Source organism: Macaca thibetana, chromosome 7 (genome assembly GCF_024542745.1).
Source record: "Macaca thibetana thibetana isolate TM-01 chromosome 7, ASM2454274v1, whole genome shotgun sequence".
In the NCBI taxonomy this organism is placed as follows: domain Eukaryota; kingdom Metazoa; phylum Chordata; class Mammalia; order Primates; family Cercopithecidae; genus Macaca; species Macaca thibetana.
Window position 1 is genome coordinate 125969279 of NC_065584.1, and position 15178 is coordinate 125984456.

At 47.3% G+C, this 15178-nt stretch overlaps 1 protein-coding gene across 2 annotated transcripts in view; it reads right to left on the bottom strand.

The window, feature by feature from the left end:
- RPAP1 (RNA polymerase II associated protein 1) overlaps nt 1-5423 on the bottom strand; it is a 28672-nt gene extending 23249 nt beyond the window's left edge. For both annotated transcript variants that reach the window (XM_050799378.1, XM_050799377.1), the window contains exon 1: nt 5273-5423. The gene's annotated coding sequence lies outside the window, so the exon portion shown is untranslated. The remainder of the gene's footprint in view (nt 1-5272) is intronic.
- Nucleotides 5424-15178: the final 9755 nt, after the last annotated feature.

Sequence of the window (15178 nt, forward strand, 5' to 3'; positions counted from 1 at the left end):
CTGGGATTACAGGTGCCCACTACCACAGCTGGCTAATTTTTGCAGTTTTGCAGTAGAGATGGGGTTTTACCATGTTGGTCAGGCTGATCTCGAACTCCTGACCTTATGATCCACCCACCTTGGCCTCCCAAAGTGCTGGGATTACAGATGTGAGCCACTGCACCCTGCAATTTTTGTGTTTTTCATAGAGACACGGTTTCACCATGTTGTCCAGGATGGTCTCAATCTCTGGGCTCAAGACATCTGCCCACCTCGGGCTCCCAAAGTGCTGGGATTACAGGCCTGAGCCACTGCCCCAGCCTGTAAACTTTTAAAATGATGAATTCTGGCCAGGCTCAGTAGTTTACGTTGGTAATCCCAGCACTTTGGGAGGCCGAGGCAGGTGGATCACGAGGTCAGGCATTCAAGACCAGCCTGACCAACATGGTGAAACTCTGTCTCTACTAAAAATACAAAAAAAATTATCTGGGCGTGGTGGCACGTGCCTGTAATCCCAGCTACTCAGGAGGCTGAGGCAGGACAATCACTTGAACCTGGGAGGTAGAGGCTGCGTTAAGCCAAGATCGCACCACTGCACTCCAGCCTGGATGACAGAGTGAGACTTGTCTCAAAATAATAATAATAATAATAATATTAAAATGAAATGATGAATTCTGTGGTATATAAACTATATCTCAATTATAAAACAAAAAACACTGGACTGGCCAAAGATGCCTGCAAGCTGGCTGGCTAGTTTTGGAACCCCTGAGCTAGATGCTGGTAATAATAAAAACATTGTTATAGCTAACACTTATTGAGCACTTAGTATGCACCACATACTGTTCTCTAAGCACTTTTTCCATATTCATTCATTTAATCCTCATAACAGCCTATGAGGTAGGTTACTACTATTATTCAAATTTTACAGCTGAGAAAAGAAGAGTGCTGAGAAGTTAAGTATTTGCCCAAGGTCTCAGTGTAAGTGCTAGGATTAGGATTCAATCCCAGTCAGTCCGTGCTCTTACTCACTATGTTCTACTGCCTAGTGCTGTGGGTGCCTGGGTGTCCTGGAAGTCTGGAACAGTGAGGCAGATGGGGAAGAACTATAAAGAATCTCCTGAAGAGCAAAGGCTGGAACTACACTAAGCTTTCTCAGTAGGGACTATTGATCTTTACAGCTGGATAATTCTTTGCTGTAGGAAGCTGTCTTGTGCACTGTAGGATGTTTAGCGGCATTCCTGGCTTTTACCCACTAGATGCCATCAGCAAACCTCCTCCCCCAGTTGTGACAAGCAAAAATGTCTCCAGACATTGCCAAATGTCACCTCGGAAAAAAGTCACCCCCAGTTGAAAATCACTGAACCAGACCTTGAAGGATGAGATAGGCCTCTAGCCAGAAGGGATAGCTGGGCAAAGGTATAGAAGCAGGGAATAGGGCCGGGCGCAGTGGCTCACACCTGTAATCCCAGCACTTTGAGGCTGAGGGGGGTGGATCACTTGAGGTCAGGAGTTCAAGACCAGCCTGGCCAACATGGTGAAACGCCATCTCTACTAAAAACACAAAAAAATTAGGCAGGCGTGGTGGCATGTGCCTGTAGTCCCAGCTACTTGGGAGGCTGAGGCAGGAGAATGGTTTGAACCCAGGAGGCGGAGGTTGCAGCGAACAAAGATTGCGCCACTGCACTCCAGCTTGGGTAACAGAGCTAGACTCTATCTCGAAAAAAAGAAAAAAGAGGCCGGGCACGGTGGCTCAAGCCTGTAATCCGAGCACTTTGGGAGGCCGAGACGGGTGGATCACGAGGTCAGGAGATCGAGACCATCCTGGCTAACATGGTGAAACCCCGTCTCTACTAAAAAATACAAAAAACTAGCCGGGCGAGGTGGCGGGCACCTGTAGTCCCAGCTACTCAGGAGGCTGAGGCAGGAGAATGGCGTAAACCCGGGAGGCGGAGCTTGCAGTGAGCTGAGATCCGGCCACTGCACTCCAGCCTGGGCAACAGAGTGAGACTCCGTCTCCAAAAAAAAAAAAAAAAGAAAAAAAGAAAAAAGCAGGGAATAAATATGGTACATGGGAGAACATGATGAAGTTGACCACCTCCTAAAAGTTGAAGGAGGGTGAGATGGAGAGGTAGACAAGCTAGATAGCTGGGACTAACAATAGTGCTGAATGAAGGCCGGGCACGGTGGTTCACACCTGTAATCCCAGCACTTTGGGAGGCCAAGGCGGGTGGATCACGAGGTCAGGAGATCGAGACCATCCTGGCTAACACAGTGAAACCCCATCTCTACTAAAAATACAAAAAATTAGCCAGGCGTGGTGGCACACGCCAATAGTCCCAGCTACTCGGGAGGCTGAGCTAGGAAAATCACTTGAACCTGGGAGGCGGAGGTTGCAGTGAGCCGAGATCGTGCCATTGCACTCCAGCCTGGAGACAGAGCATGAGACTCTTTCTCAAAAAAAAAAAAAAAAAAAAAAGTGCTGAATGACACATTTCCTTACTTTTTCTTCATCTACTTCTAAGCAGGATCAGATCTAATAACTAAGCCAGCACTGGAAACACCTCCCAACACAGGGGTTGGGGGTAGGCTAAAAGGGGTAGAAATGGTGAAACAATTTCATGTAATCCCAGCTACTCGGGAGCCTGAGGCAGGAGAATCAGTTGAACCCAGGAGGTGGAGGTTGCAGTGTGCTGAGATCGTGCTATTGCACTCCAGTCTGGGCAACAAGAGCGAGAGTCTGTCTCAGAAAAAAAAAAAAAAAGCATAGGTAACTTGCCTAATTTTGTACATTTAGTGCATTTAGTGTGACGGTGTGACCTTACAAACATTATCAAAAACATTTTTTGCGAGTTTACTCTGGGCAAAGCGGTGTACAAGGGGCTGTAAATATAAAGAAATGGGGGTAAAATCCAGTCCCTGGGTTCAAGGGGCTTACTGGGGAGACAGAGACCATGCCGAAATACTGGGTCTTTTAATAATTTCTCGCCGGGCGCGGTGGCTCAAGCCTGTAATCCCAGCACTTTGGGAGGCCGAGGCGGGTGCATCACGAGGTCAGGAGATCGAGACTATCCTGGCTAACATGGTGAAACCCCGTCTCTACTAAAAATACAAAAAACTAGCCGGGCGTGGTGGCGGGCGCCTGTAGTCTCAGCTACTTGGGAGGCTGAGGCGGGAGAATGGCGTGAACCCGGGAGGCGGAGCTTGCAGTGAGCTGAGATCACGCCACTGCACTCCAGCCTGGGAGACACAGCGAGACTCCATCTCAAAAAAAAAAAAAAAAAAAATTTCTCACTTCATTATCTCTCTTTGCCCACACAAGTCTAGAAATTCCAAAGGTTTACAGTTAAAATGATGTCTCCAAGATTGTAAAAGTCTTCCTTTGGTCAATGATGTACCCAAATTTGGGGTGAGAGAATATGGTAAACATGCATATACATTTACAAGGCAGTACATCCCAGTGATCAAATTAATCACACAGAAGATCACTGCTACAGGATTTCAGAGGTGGGAAAAATCCCTAAAGGTTAAAAATAGAGCTCAATATTGAAGGAAAAAACTTAGATAAGTAGAGAACTGAAGGAAGTGGATGAAGTGAGCAAAGACCTGTCTACAAAATTTCGTCTTAAATTTGGCATAGAACTTGTATTAAGTACTGTTTGTAGCATGACAACAGCAAAGTACACAGATGTGCCTTTTCCTGAATGGTAGGCAAACAGTATGAAAATGGACTGCCTGTGTTCAAATCCAGTTTCTACAATTTACTAACTGTGTAAGATTAAGCAAGGTATTTTACTGAAGTTACTCTGCTTGTTTCCTCATCTGTAACATGAAGATAACTGTACCTACCTCCTGAATTAATTATATATATGTAAGAAGATTAGAACAGAGTCTTATACATGAAAGGACACAAACGCCAGTTATGATTCTTATTATTTATACAGCCAAAGGGCAGTTAACCATATCTAATTGTTGGGCAGTCCGGCCAACAAACAAGGAAAAAGTCTCCTACCCCAGTGCCTACCCAGAGGCGCTAAGGAAGGCTGAACTAGATGAAGTGAGAATCCATGGTATGTTAACAATTCACTCCTGTAAGATTCTGCATAAGCAGAAACAATTCCTCTTACTTATCCATGGATTCATGTGACCCCAAAGCAAAGTCCAGCTCACTTCACAGGGTGCACCATACCTATATCACAAAGAGCTAGGGGGGTTATGGGCACCAGTTGTGGAATCAATAGGCCAGAAGTCAAATACCAGTTCCACTACTTACTAAATGCACTAAACGTGCGAAAGTAAGCAAGTTACCTATTTTTTTTTTTTTTTTTTTGAGACGGACTCTCCCTCTTGTTGCCCAGGCTGGAGTGCAATAGCACGATCTCGGAACACTGCAACCTCCGCCTCCTGGGTTCAAGTGATTCTCCTGCCTCAGGCTCCCGAGTAGCTGGGATTACAGGCGCCTGCCACCACACCCGGCTAATTTTTTGTATTTTTTTAGTAGAGACGTGGGTTCATCATGTTGGCCAGGCTGGTCTCGAACTCTTGACCTCAGGTGATCCGCCCGCCTCAGCCTCCCAAAGTGCTGGAATTACAGGCGTGAGCCACCGTGCCCGGCCTCTATGCTGACTCAAGTCACGTTTCCACAACTGTAAAATGTGAGTAACAGGTCCTATATAATAGGAAATACGTGAGGATTTAAATGACTATGCACGCAAAGCGCCTAGCCCAGTGCCTGTTACTTATATAAATAAACCTCAGTAACAATTCTTTTAGTCCTAAGTAAAGCCACCAGTGTATTTCCCCACAAACTCCAGAACAGATTTGTCCAGAACCAATCCGTGCTAGAAGTGATAACATTGGCCGGGCACGGTGGCTCAAGCCTGTAATCCTAACGAGTAATGCCTAAAGAGTAACTCGTAAAAAAAAAGTAGTCCTAACAATGGACCTCTGGGTTTATCTTGGCCTCTGAGGAGTCTCTGGGGCTCTTACATTGCAGCCTATCCTACAGAGCCAGGATCCAATCCCGAATAGGGACGCGTGACTAGCCCCTACCGCTTTGGTCAAGGGTTCTAGTTAAGCCTCCTGGACCACCCAACTCTGCAATGAGTAATAACCGAGTCTCAGCTTTTGCCGCCCCTTGAAGGGCCGTGCCCGAGATCTATGCACTGAGGAGGCCACAGTTGCTCCCTTACAGACCAAAGGCCCGCAGGCAGGTTCCAGCAAAGAAATTGGACACGCTACCCTGGGTCCTCCGCCCAGATCACCTGAAATCCGTCCCTTCATCCCCGCCACCTACGTGATCCAGGCCTGTCTGGGCGCCGCCATCTTGCCCCGCAGAAGTAGCGTTTCCGCCGCCGCCAGATTCCAGGTTCCGCCCCGCAGCCCAGCCCCGCCTCTCCCGGGCTTAGCTCGAAGCATTCTGGGCTTTGCTTGTTCAGCGTGGCGGACTGGTGAGCGCAGTGCTGCACGGCTGGCAGTTTATTACTCCCACGTAAGCTCTATACCATCACCCAGAACACACATCCTTTTTATTTTTTATTTTGAGACAGTCTTGCTCTGTCGCCCAGGCAGGAGTGCTGTGGCGCAATCTCGGCTCACTGCAACCTCCGCCTCCCAGGCTCAAGCGATTCTTGTGCCTCAGCCTCCCGAATAGCTGGGATTACAGGTGCCCGCCACCATGTCTGGCTAATTTTTATATTTTTAGTAGAGACGGGGTTTCACCATGTTGCCCAAACTGGTCTCGAACTCCCGACCTTAGGTAATCCGCCCACCTTGGCCCCCCAAAGTGCTGATTACAGGCTGCGCCACCGCGCCTGGCCCACACATCCTTCTGATGTACAGCAGGCACAGCCCCTTCTGCACATACGACACCCTTGGCAGGGACAGAGCGTTCCTCAGACGTCCCTCTGCACTCACCAGCCAGTGTTACCACATCCTACATCCCAGCACGCACGCCCACGGCAGCACACAGAAACGTGGACACACACACACACCAACGTGACGAATGTGTTTATGGAGAAGCTAGAAGGTAACCATGAAAAAGGCCCAAGGGAAGAACACTGCCAGAGTGCACTGCGGAAATAGTGGTGGTGAGAAGAGAGGGAATAAAGCTTTCTTGCTAGCAAGGTTATCATCTTCTCCAGAATCTTGCCTTTGTTCATCCCAGCCTCCCTTCTTGAAAATCCTCCCTCTTTTCCCTGTCACCCCTGTCTCCAAAGGATATTTCTTTAAGGCCTAGCTGGCGTCAACTCTAAAACTTCTGCCAGCCACGCCTACTCACCGAACTTTCCTTGGAATCACCTGGAATCTTACCGCCTGCACCAGTTGTGTGGTATGCTGAGAACACACTGCCAACTGCCAACTGTCACCAGTTACCTTTTCACCAGACCTTGTTCTTTGCATCTAATGCTGAGCACCCAACATGTTGCCATGCACATAGTAGGACCTTAAGTAAATCATTGCTAGACTGAAGGACATTATGGGGCAGCCAATGTTAGTCCAGTGGCTTTCCAACTTTAGCAGGCACCAGAATCACCTGGAAGGCTTGTTAAACCAGATTGCTGGGGCCGGGCACAGTGGCACATGCCTATACTCCCAGTACTTTGGGAGGCTGTAGCTGGCAGGTCACCTGAGGTCAGGAGTTCGAGACCAGCCTGGCCAACATGGTGAAACTCCATCTCTACTAAAAATACAAATATTAGCTGGGCATGGTGGTGTCCACCTGTAGTCCCAGCTCCTCAAGAGGCTGAGCCAGGAGAATCACTTGAACCTGGGAGGCAGAGGTTGCAGTGAGTCAAGATGGAACCACTGCACTCCAGACTGGGCCACAGAGCCAGACTTTGCCTCAAATAAAACAAAACAGATTGCTGGGCCTCAACCTCTGAGTTTCTGATTTAGTAGGTTTTTCTTTTTTCTTTTTCTTCTTTTTTTTTAAAGACGGAGTTTGCTCTTGTTGCCCAGGCTGGAGTGCAATAGCTTGATCTTGGCACACTGCAGCCTCCTCCTGGGTTCAAGTGATTCGCCTGCCTCAGCCTCCTGAGTAGCTGAGATTACAGGCGCCTGCCACCATGCCCAGCTAATTTTTGTATTTTTAGCAGAGATGGGGTTTCACCATGTTGGCCAGGCTGGTCTCGAGCTCCTGACAGGTGGTCCACCTGCCTCAGTCTCCTAAAGTGCTGGGATTATAGGCATGAGCTACCGCACCGGGCCTGATTCAGTAGGTTTCTAATAGAACCCCAAAATTTGCATTTCTACCAAGTTTCCAGGTGATGCTGCTGGTCCAGCACTGTAGCAGATCTATAATTCTCAAATCCTCTTGGCTTCAACTGCAGCCATAAATTTTGGCTACTAGGATTTAGTCATCTTGCGGTCCAAAATAGTACTAGACCTAGTCAGAAGTTATGGAGGTAGCGGGATGAGGGAGAGGAACTGGAGCCAAAAATGCAGAATGAATGATAGTAGAAAATCATCGTTTGCAATGAAATAATGAGATAATGGCTCGCGGCAATGGTGCCACCACGCCCAGCTAATTTTTGTATTTTTAGTAGGGACACCATTGGACCACGTTGGCCAGGCTGGTCACAAACTCCTGACCTCAGGTAATCTGCCAGCCTTGGCCTCCCAAAATGCTGGGACTATAGGCATAAGCCACCATGCCCAGCCCCAGCATTGTTTTAACAAGCCTTCCACTTGATTTTGGTGCCTGCTAAAGTTGAAAAACACACCCGGCCCCATATAAAGTCTTCATCAACCTTTGACCTAGTAGCTTTAATAGTCATTGTTTAACAAATAGGTGAAAGGTTGATGAAGACTTTATATGGATGGATCAGGTTGCCGTTATATGAACTTACTGATGAATCTTTTCTACTGTTTTGAGATAGGGTCTTGCTCTGTTGCCCAGGCTGGAGTGCAATGGTGCAACCTCAGCTCACTGCAACCTCTGCTTTCCGAGCTCAAGCGAGTCTCCTGCCTCAGCCTCCTGAGTAGCTGGGACCACAGGCCTGAACCACACCTGGCTAATTTTTGTATTTTTTGTAGTGACAGGGTTTTGCCGTGTCGCCTAGTCTGGTGTCAAATTCCTGGGCTCTAGTGACCCACCCGCCTCAGCCTCCCAAAGTGCTGGGATTACAGGCATGAGCCACTGTGTCCAGCCAATTTTTGTATTTTTAGTAGAGACGGGATTTCACCATGTCAGGCTGGTCTGAAACTCCTGACCTCAAGTGATTCGCCCACCTCAGCCTCCCAAAATGGTGGGATTACAGGCGTGAGCCACTGCTCTGGGCCGAGACTATTACATATGAAATGTGGTCTTTGTTTATATCTTCATTTTTGAAACTGTTTTTGAGACTGTTAGGGAATACTAAATATAAACTGGATTTTGTATGATATTAAGGATTTACATTTTTTTTGAGATAGGGTCTTGCTTTGTCACTGAGGCTGGAGTGCAGTGGTGCTGTCATGACTCACTGCAGCCTTGACCTCCTAGGCTCAAGTGGTCCTCCCACCTCAGCGTCCCGAGTAGCTGGGACCACAGGTGCATGCCACCACACCCAGCCAGGATTTATGAAATTTGTATTGGGTAAGACTATGATTTTTTCTTTCAAAGACTGGGTGTGGTGGTTCATGCCTATAATCTCAGCACTTTGGTAGGCTGAGGCAGGAGTATTGCTTGTGGCCAGGAATTCAAGACCAGCCCAGGCAACATAGAGAGACCCTGTATCTACAAAAAAAAAAAAACAAAACGAAAAAAAAAACTTTTAATTAGCTGGGTATGGTGGCAAACACCTATAGTCCTAGCGACGCAGCAGCGGGAGAATGACTTGACCCCAGGAATGTGAGGCTGCAGCAAGCTGTTTGCACCACTGCACCCCAGCCTCAGTGACAGAGCAAGACTTTGTCTCTGAAAAGAATAATTTTTTTTTTTTTCCGAGACGGAGTCTTGCTCATGTCGCCCAGGCTGGAGTGCAATGGTGCCATCTCAGCTCACTGCAACTTCTGCCTGCCGGGTTCAAGCTATTCTCCTGCCTCAGCCTCCTGAATAGCAGATATTACAGGTGCCCACCACCATGCCTGGCTAATTTTTGGACTTATAGTAGAGACGGGGTTTCGCCATGTTGTCCAGGATGATCTCAAACTCCTGACCTCAGGTGATCCGCCTGCCTCAGCCTCCCGAAGTGCTGGGATCACAGGAGTGAGCCACTGCGCCTGGCAAAAGAATAATTTTTTTGAAAAATAAACAATTTTAGAATAGTTTTAGATTTATAGAAAGATTGCAAAAAGTTTCCATTTAATCCAAACACTTTCACTTATTTACATCTAATATTAATATTTTTGTTAGAGTTATTATAATTTTATTTATTTATTTTTTATTTTTTGAGAGAGTCTCACTTCATCCTCCAGGCTGGAGTGCCGTCGCGAGATCTCTGCTCACCGCAACCTCCCGCCTCCCAGGTTCAAGGGATTCTTGTGCCTCAGCACCCTGAGTAGCGGAGACTACAGGCATGCGCCACCAGCCAGGCTAATTTTAGCATTTTTAGTAAAGACAGGCTTTCACCGTGTAGGCCATATTGCTTTCAAACTCCTGACCTCAGTTGATCCAAAGTGCTAGGATTACAGGCATGAGCCATGGTGCCCTGCGGTGTTGTTAAATTATTGACAAATGTTGATACATTGTTGCCAACTAAAGTCCACACTATATTCACATTTCCTCAATTTCCCTCATGTCTTGTTTCTTTTTTTTTTTCTTTTTTTTTGAGACGGAGTCTCGCTCTGTCGCCTAGGCTGGAGGGCAGTGGCGCGATCTCGGCTCACTGCAAGCTCCACCTCCTGGGTTTACGCCATTCTCCTGCCTCAACCTCCCGAGTAGCTGGGACCACAGGCGCCCGCCACCAGGCTTGGCTAACTTCTTTTTGTATTTTTAGTAGAAACAGGGTTTCACCATGTTAACCAGGATGGCTACAATCCCCTGACCTCGTGATCTGCCCGCCTCGGCCTCCCAAAGTGCTGGGATTACAGTTGTGAGCCACCGCGCCCGGCCGCGCCCGGCCTTATTAAACTTAATCACTGGCTGAGGTAATGTTTGTCAAGTTTCTCCACTGTAAAGTTACTGTTTTGCCCCTGCTTTTCATACTGTACTCTTTGGAAGGAAGTCGCTATGTGCAGATCACAATGAGTGTGCAGTCGCGCTCTGCCTCCATGTGGGTGGAGCGTCTACATACATTATTTGTAATTCTTCTGCATGGAAGAGGTCTGAGTTCCCCATTGATTGGTTGATTGATTGATTATTATTATTTTGAGATAGAGTCTGGCTCTGTCACCCAGGCTAGAGTGCAATGGTGCGATCTCGGCTTGCTGAAACCTCTGCCTCTCGGGTTCAAGCAATTCTCCTGCCTCAGCCTCCCAAGTAGCTGGGATTACAGGCCCGCACCAACACGCCCAGCCAATTTTTTGTATTTTTAGTAGAGATGGGGTTTCGCCATGATGGCCAGGCTGGTCTCAAACTCCTGACCTCAGGTGATCCACCCCCGTCAGTCTCCCAAAGTGCTAGGATTATAGATGTGAGCCACTGTGCCTGGCCCCCATTGATTTATTTATATAGATACAGGCTTTTATACATTGGGTTATGATTCAATACTATTTTATTTTATTTATTTACTTTTTGAGACAGAGTATCGCTCTTTCACCCAGGCTGGAGTGAAGTGGTGCAATCTCAGCTCACTGCAGCCTCCACCCCCTGGATTCAGGCGGTTCTCCTGCCTCAGCCTCCTAAGTAGCTTGGATTACAGGCATGCACCACTGCACTCAGCTAATTTTGTATTTTTAGTAGAGACGTGGTTTGGTTTCACCATATTGGCCAGGATGGTCTCAAACTCCTGACCTGAAGTGATCCACCTGCCTCAGCCTCCGAAAGTGTTAGGATTACAGGTGTGAGCTACCACGCCCAGCTGATACTATTTTATTTTGTTACTCAAATTTTCCACCTCTCCAGTGACCTTTTACTATACCCTGTCGGGGGGGGTGGTGTGTGTGTGTGTGTGTGTCTGTGTATTTCCTTACGTTTTTGGCATTACAACAAAGTAAGGAAATAGCTCTTCTTGTATATTTCCTGCCCAAATCGTAGAATCAGTCATTTCTTCAAGGACTCTTGAAGAAGTTATTAGAGAATAAGTGTTATTGGAGAATGGTATTAGAAACCAAGATCTGGGCCAGGCACAGTGGCTCACACTTGTAATCCCAACATTTTGGGAGGCCTAGATGGGAGGATGGCCAGAGGCCAGGAGTTTGAGATCAGCTTGGTCAACAAAGGGAGGCCCTCATCTCTAATAATAATAATAAACCAAGATCTGCGTGGTAAGTATGCTCATTGCTACTGGGGTGTCTTGCTTTTTGGCCCTTCTCAACTGACAGAGTAAGTGAATATGTGTATGTATACTACAGTATACACACATATTTATAACTTTCTCTAATCATCTGTATATATGGGTCAGTTTTTTTAAGTCTACCTGTTACAGATATATATTATAATATTTATAGCTGAAATTATATGACTAAGATTTGCTTTTAAAAACTTCAGCAATCCAGCTGTGCACAGTGGCTCATGCCTGTAATCCGAGCACTTTGGGAGGCCGAGGCTGATGGATCACGAGGTCAGGAGATCAAGACCATCCTGGCTAACACAGTGAAACCCCGTCTCTACTAAAAATACAAAAAAATTAGCTGGGTGTGGTGGCGGGCGTCTGTAGTCCCAGCTACTTGGGAGGCTGAGGCAGGAGAATGGTGTGAACCCGGGAGGCGGAGCTTGCAGTGAGCCGAGATAGCACCACTGCCCTCCAGCCTGGGCGACAGAGCAAGACTCCGTCTCAAAGGAAAAAAAACCAGAAAACAAAAAACGTCAGCAATCCCTAGTTGTCTAGTGGTGAGGAATAAAAGTTGAAGAAAAAAAAAAAACCTCCAGCAAAACAACAAACTAAAACAATGAAATACGATTGACTAAGATAATCATTGAAGCAGGATGCCAGGTACACTGGGGATTCACTGGTTATACTGTTCTCTCTAGTTGCATGTATGTTTGAAATATTTCACTGGGCACAGTGGCTCATGCCTGTAATCCCAGCACTTTGAGAGGCCGAGGCGGGCGGATCACAAGGTCAGGAGTTCACCCTGGCCAATATGGTGAAACCCCGTCTCTACGAAAAATACAAAAATTAGCTGGGCATGGTGGCATGTGCCTGTAGTCCCAGCTACTTGGGAGGCTGAGGCAGAAGAATTGCTTGAACCCGGGAGGCTGAGGTTGTAGTGAGCTAACACCACTGCACTCCAGCCTGGGTGACAGAGCAAGACTCCGTCTCAAAAAAAAAAAAAAAAAAAAAAAAAAAAAAAAGAGAGAAAGAAAGAAAGAAAAAGAAATATTCCGTAATACAAAATAAGATGGCTGGGCGCAGTAGCTCATGCCTGTAATCCCAACACTTTGGGAGGCCAAGGCGGGCGGATCACAAGATCAGGAGTTCGAGACCAGCCTGGCCAACATGATGAAACCCCGTCTCTACTAAAAATACAAAAATTAGCCGGGTGTGGTGGCGTGTGCCTATAATCCTAGCTACTCAGGAGGCTGAGGCAGGAGAATCGCTTGAGCGCAGGAGGCAGAGGTTGCAGTGAGCTGAGATCGTGCCATTGCACTCCAGGCTGGACAACAGAGTGAGACTGTCTCAACAAATACATACATACATACATACATACATACATACATACATAAAAAAAATAAGAAAATAGAGCTAGAAAAGCCTGACTGACCAGGCTTCAGTTAAAGAGGGTCAAATAGAGAAAGACAGCCAGCCAGATACAAGGCATTAACACACACGCACTTACAGGCACACACACAAGCATACATACATAGACGCACATGCATGCACACACATATACATACAGATGCAAGCATGCATACACATATACATACACATGGATGCACACATGCATACACATAGGCACACACACAGGCACACACACATACACACACAAAACTCTTCCTCCCACGGCCATCTTTAGGTGAAATTTTGAAGATGAAAGTTTTTCTTCCATGTTTGGACCTATCTGCCCTTTCAGAAACCCCAACCTTATTGCTCTACTGCTTCCTAAATCTGCTTTTGGAGGGAAATCTGATCCTTTGAAATTTTCCCTGTGACTGAAATTCAAAGCGTGGTCCTCTTAGGAATTTACGTTTCTGTGTCATCTTCCATGGGGCAAGAAGTTGCGTTGTTTCTGGCTTAGGAATTTCAGGCAGTGGGTGTTTGACAGGGACAGCAACAGTTCCCAGCAAATGTCAAATTACACCTATAGGTAATGTTTCTTACCAGTCCCAGAGGTTTCTCTAAAGGTGAGGAACACAGTCTGTGGCTTGCCCCATCCCTTGAGTGGAACTTGCCCACTGTCACCTCTTTTTTTTTTTTTTTTTTTTTTGAGACAAGATCTCACTCTGTCACCCAGGTTGGAGTGCAGTGGCACCATCTCAGCTCACTGCAGCCTCTGCCTCCCAGGCTCAAGTGATCCTCCCACTTCAGTGTCCCAAGTAGCTGCGACTACGGGCATGCACCACCACACCTGGCTAATTTTTATATTTTTGGTAGAGACAGGGTTTCACCATGTTGGCCAGGCCAGTCTTGAACTCCTGACCTCAGGTGATCTGCCCGCCTCAGCCTCCCAAAGTGCTGTGATTACAGGTGGGAGCCATCATGCCCGGGCACCTCTCATCTCTTGAGCCAGTAGTTGGGAAAGAACAGGTCTTTGGTTATATGACCAGTGAGACTGCCATGACCCTGCAGCTCACCATGGTTTCCTCTTGTTTCCCCCACTCTAAGGGTGGGGGAGAAGGCCTTAACTCTGAAAAAGCTGAAACAGGTGCTTCTTGAGAGTGCTGGAAGTTGGTAGCAGAGTGCCCTGCTTCTGTGGACAGTGGTTTTTATCTCCAGGTTTGTTTTCATCTTCTCTGGATCCTTGGCCTCCTTGAACAGTCCTGGGTCATAAAAGGCTGAGAGTGGACAGACTTATTTTACTAGATTAGTGAGATGCTGGGCCCAACCTAGTGCCATCCATAATAAGGGGCTGCCACTGGCCCTTCCTCTCACTGAACCTTTCTCCACCCCTGCAGCCCCTTCTTACTCCTCTGGAATAGAGTATCGCCGCCTCTGGTTCTGTTATAAGGACAGGAAGTCCTGGGACAGCTACTCCTGCATTAGGTCAAAAACATTTCCTGTTGATTTGATTAGTTTCCTCCCAAACAATGCAGTTATGGAAGAAGAAGAGCTTTTGCAGGCATGTATTTGCACAGGCAGCCAACCTCCTCCAGTCACACACAGACACACACACACCTCCACACCCACAGACACACACTTTCTCCCCATCCGCCCACAAAGCGTCAGTCACATTTAGAATTTGCACAAATGCACACCCTCCCTCATACATCACAATGCACACCCTCTCATCCACCTACACATCTCTTCCACAAAATCACACCTGCTCACATACCCTTAGAAGCACATTCTTGTACTGTGCCCAGAGAGAGAAAGGTGGGGGAGATAAGCAAGGAGAATGGGTTATAAGGGCTCAGGAGGTAATACCTTTGTAGAAGCTGAAATGTCAGAAGACCAGGACCCCCACCCCCCCCCACTCCTCTGTGCCCTTTTTTTTTTCCTTTTTTTCTTTTTTTTTTTTTTTTGAGACGGAGTCTTGCTCTGTTGCCCAGGCTGGAGTGCAATGGCACAATCTCAGCTCACTGCAACCTCCGTCTCCCAGGTTCAAGTGGTTCCCCTGCCTCAGCCTCCTGAGTAGCTAGGATTACAGGCACCTGCCACCCCGCCCAGCTATTTTTGTATTTTTAGTAGAGATGGGGTTTCACCATGCTGGACAGGCTGGTTTTGAACTCCTGATCTCGTGATCTGCCCACCTAGGCCTCCCAAAGTGCTGGGATTACAGGTATGAGTCACAGCTCCCGGCCTCCTCTCTGCCCCTGTGAGTAGAAATACTACGACCGGGCACGGTGGCTCATGCCTGTAATCCCAGCACTTTGGGAGGCAGAGGTTGCAGTGAGCCGAGATTGCACCATTGCACTCCAGCCTGGGTGACAAAGTGGGACTCCGTCTCAAAAAAAAAAAAAAAAAGAAAAAAGAAATACTATGAATTGAGAGAGATTTAGAATTAGCTGTAGGAAAAG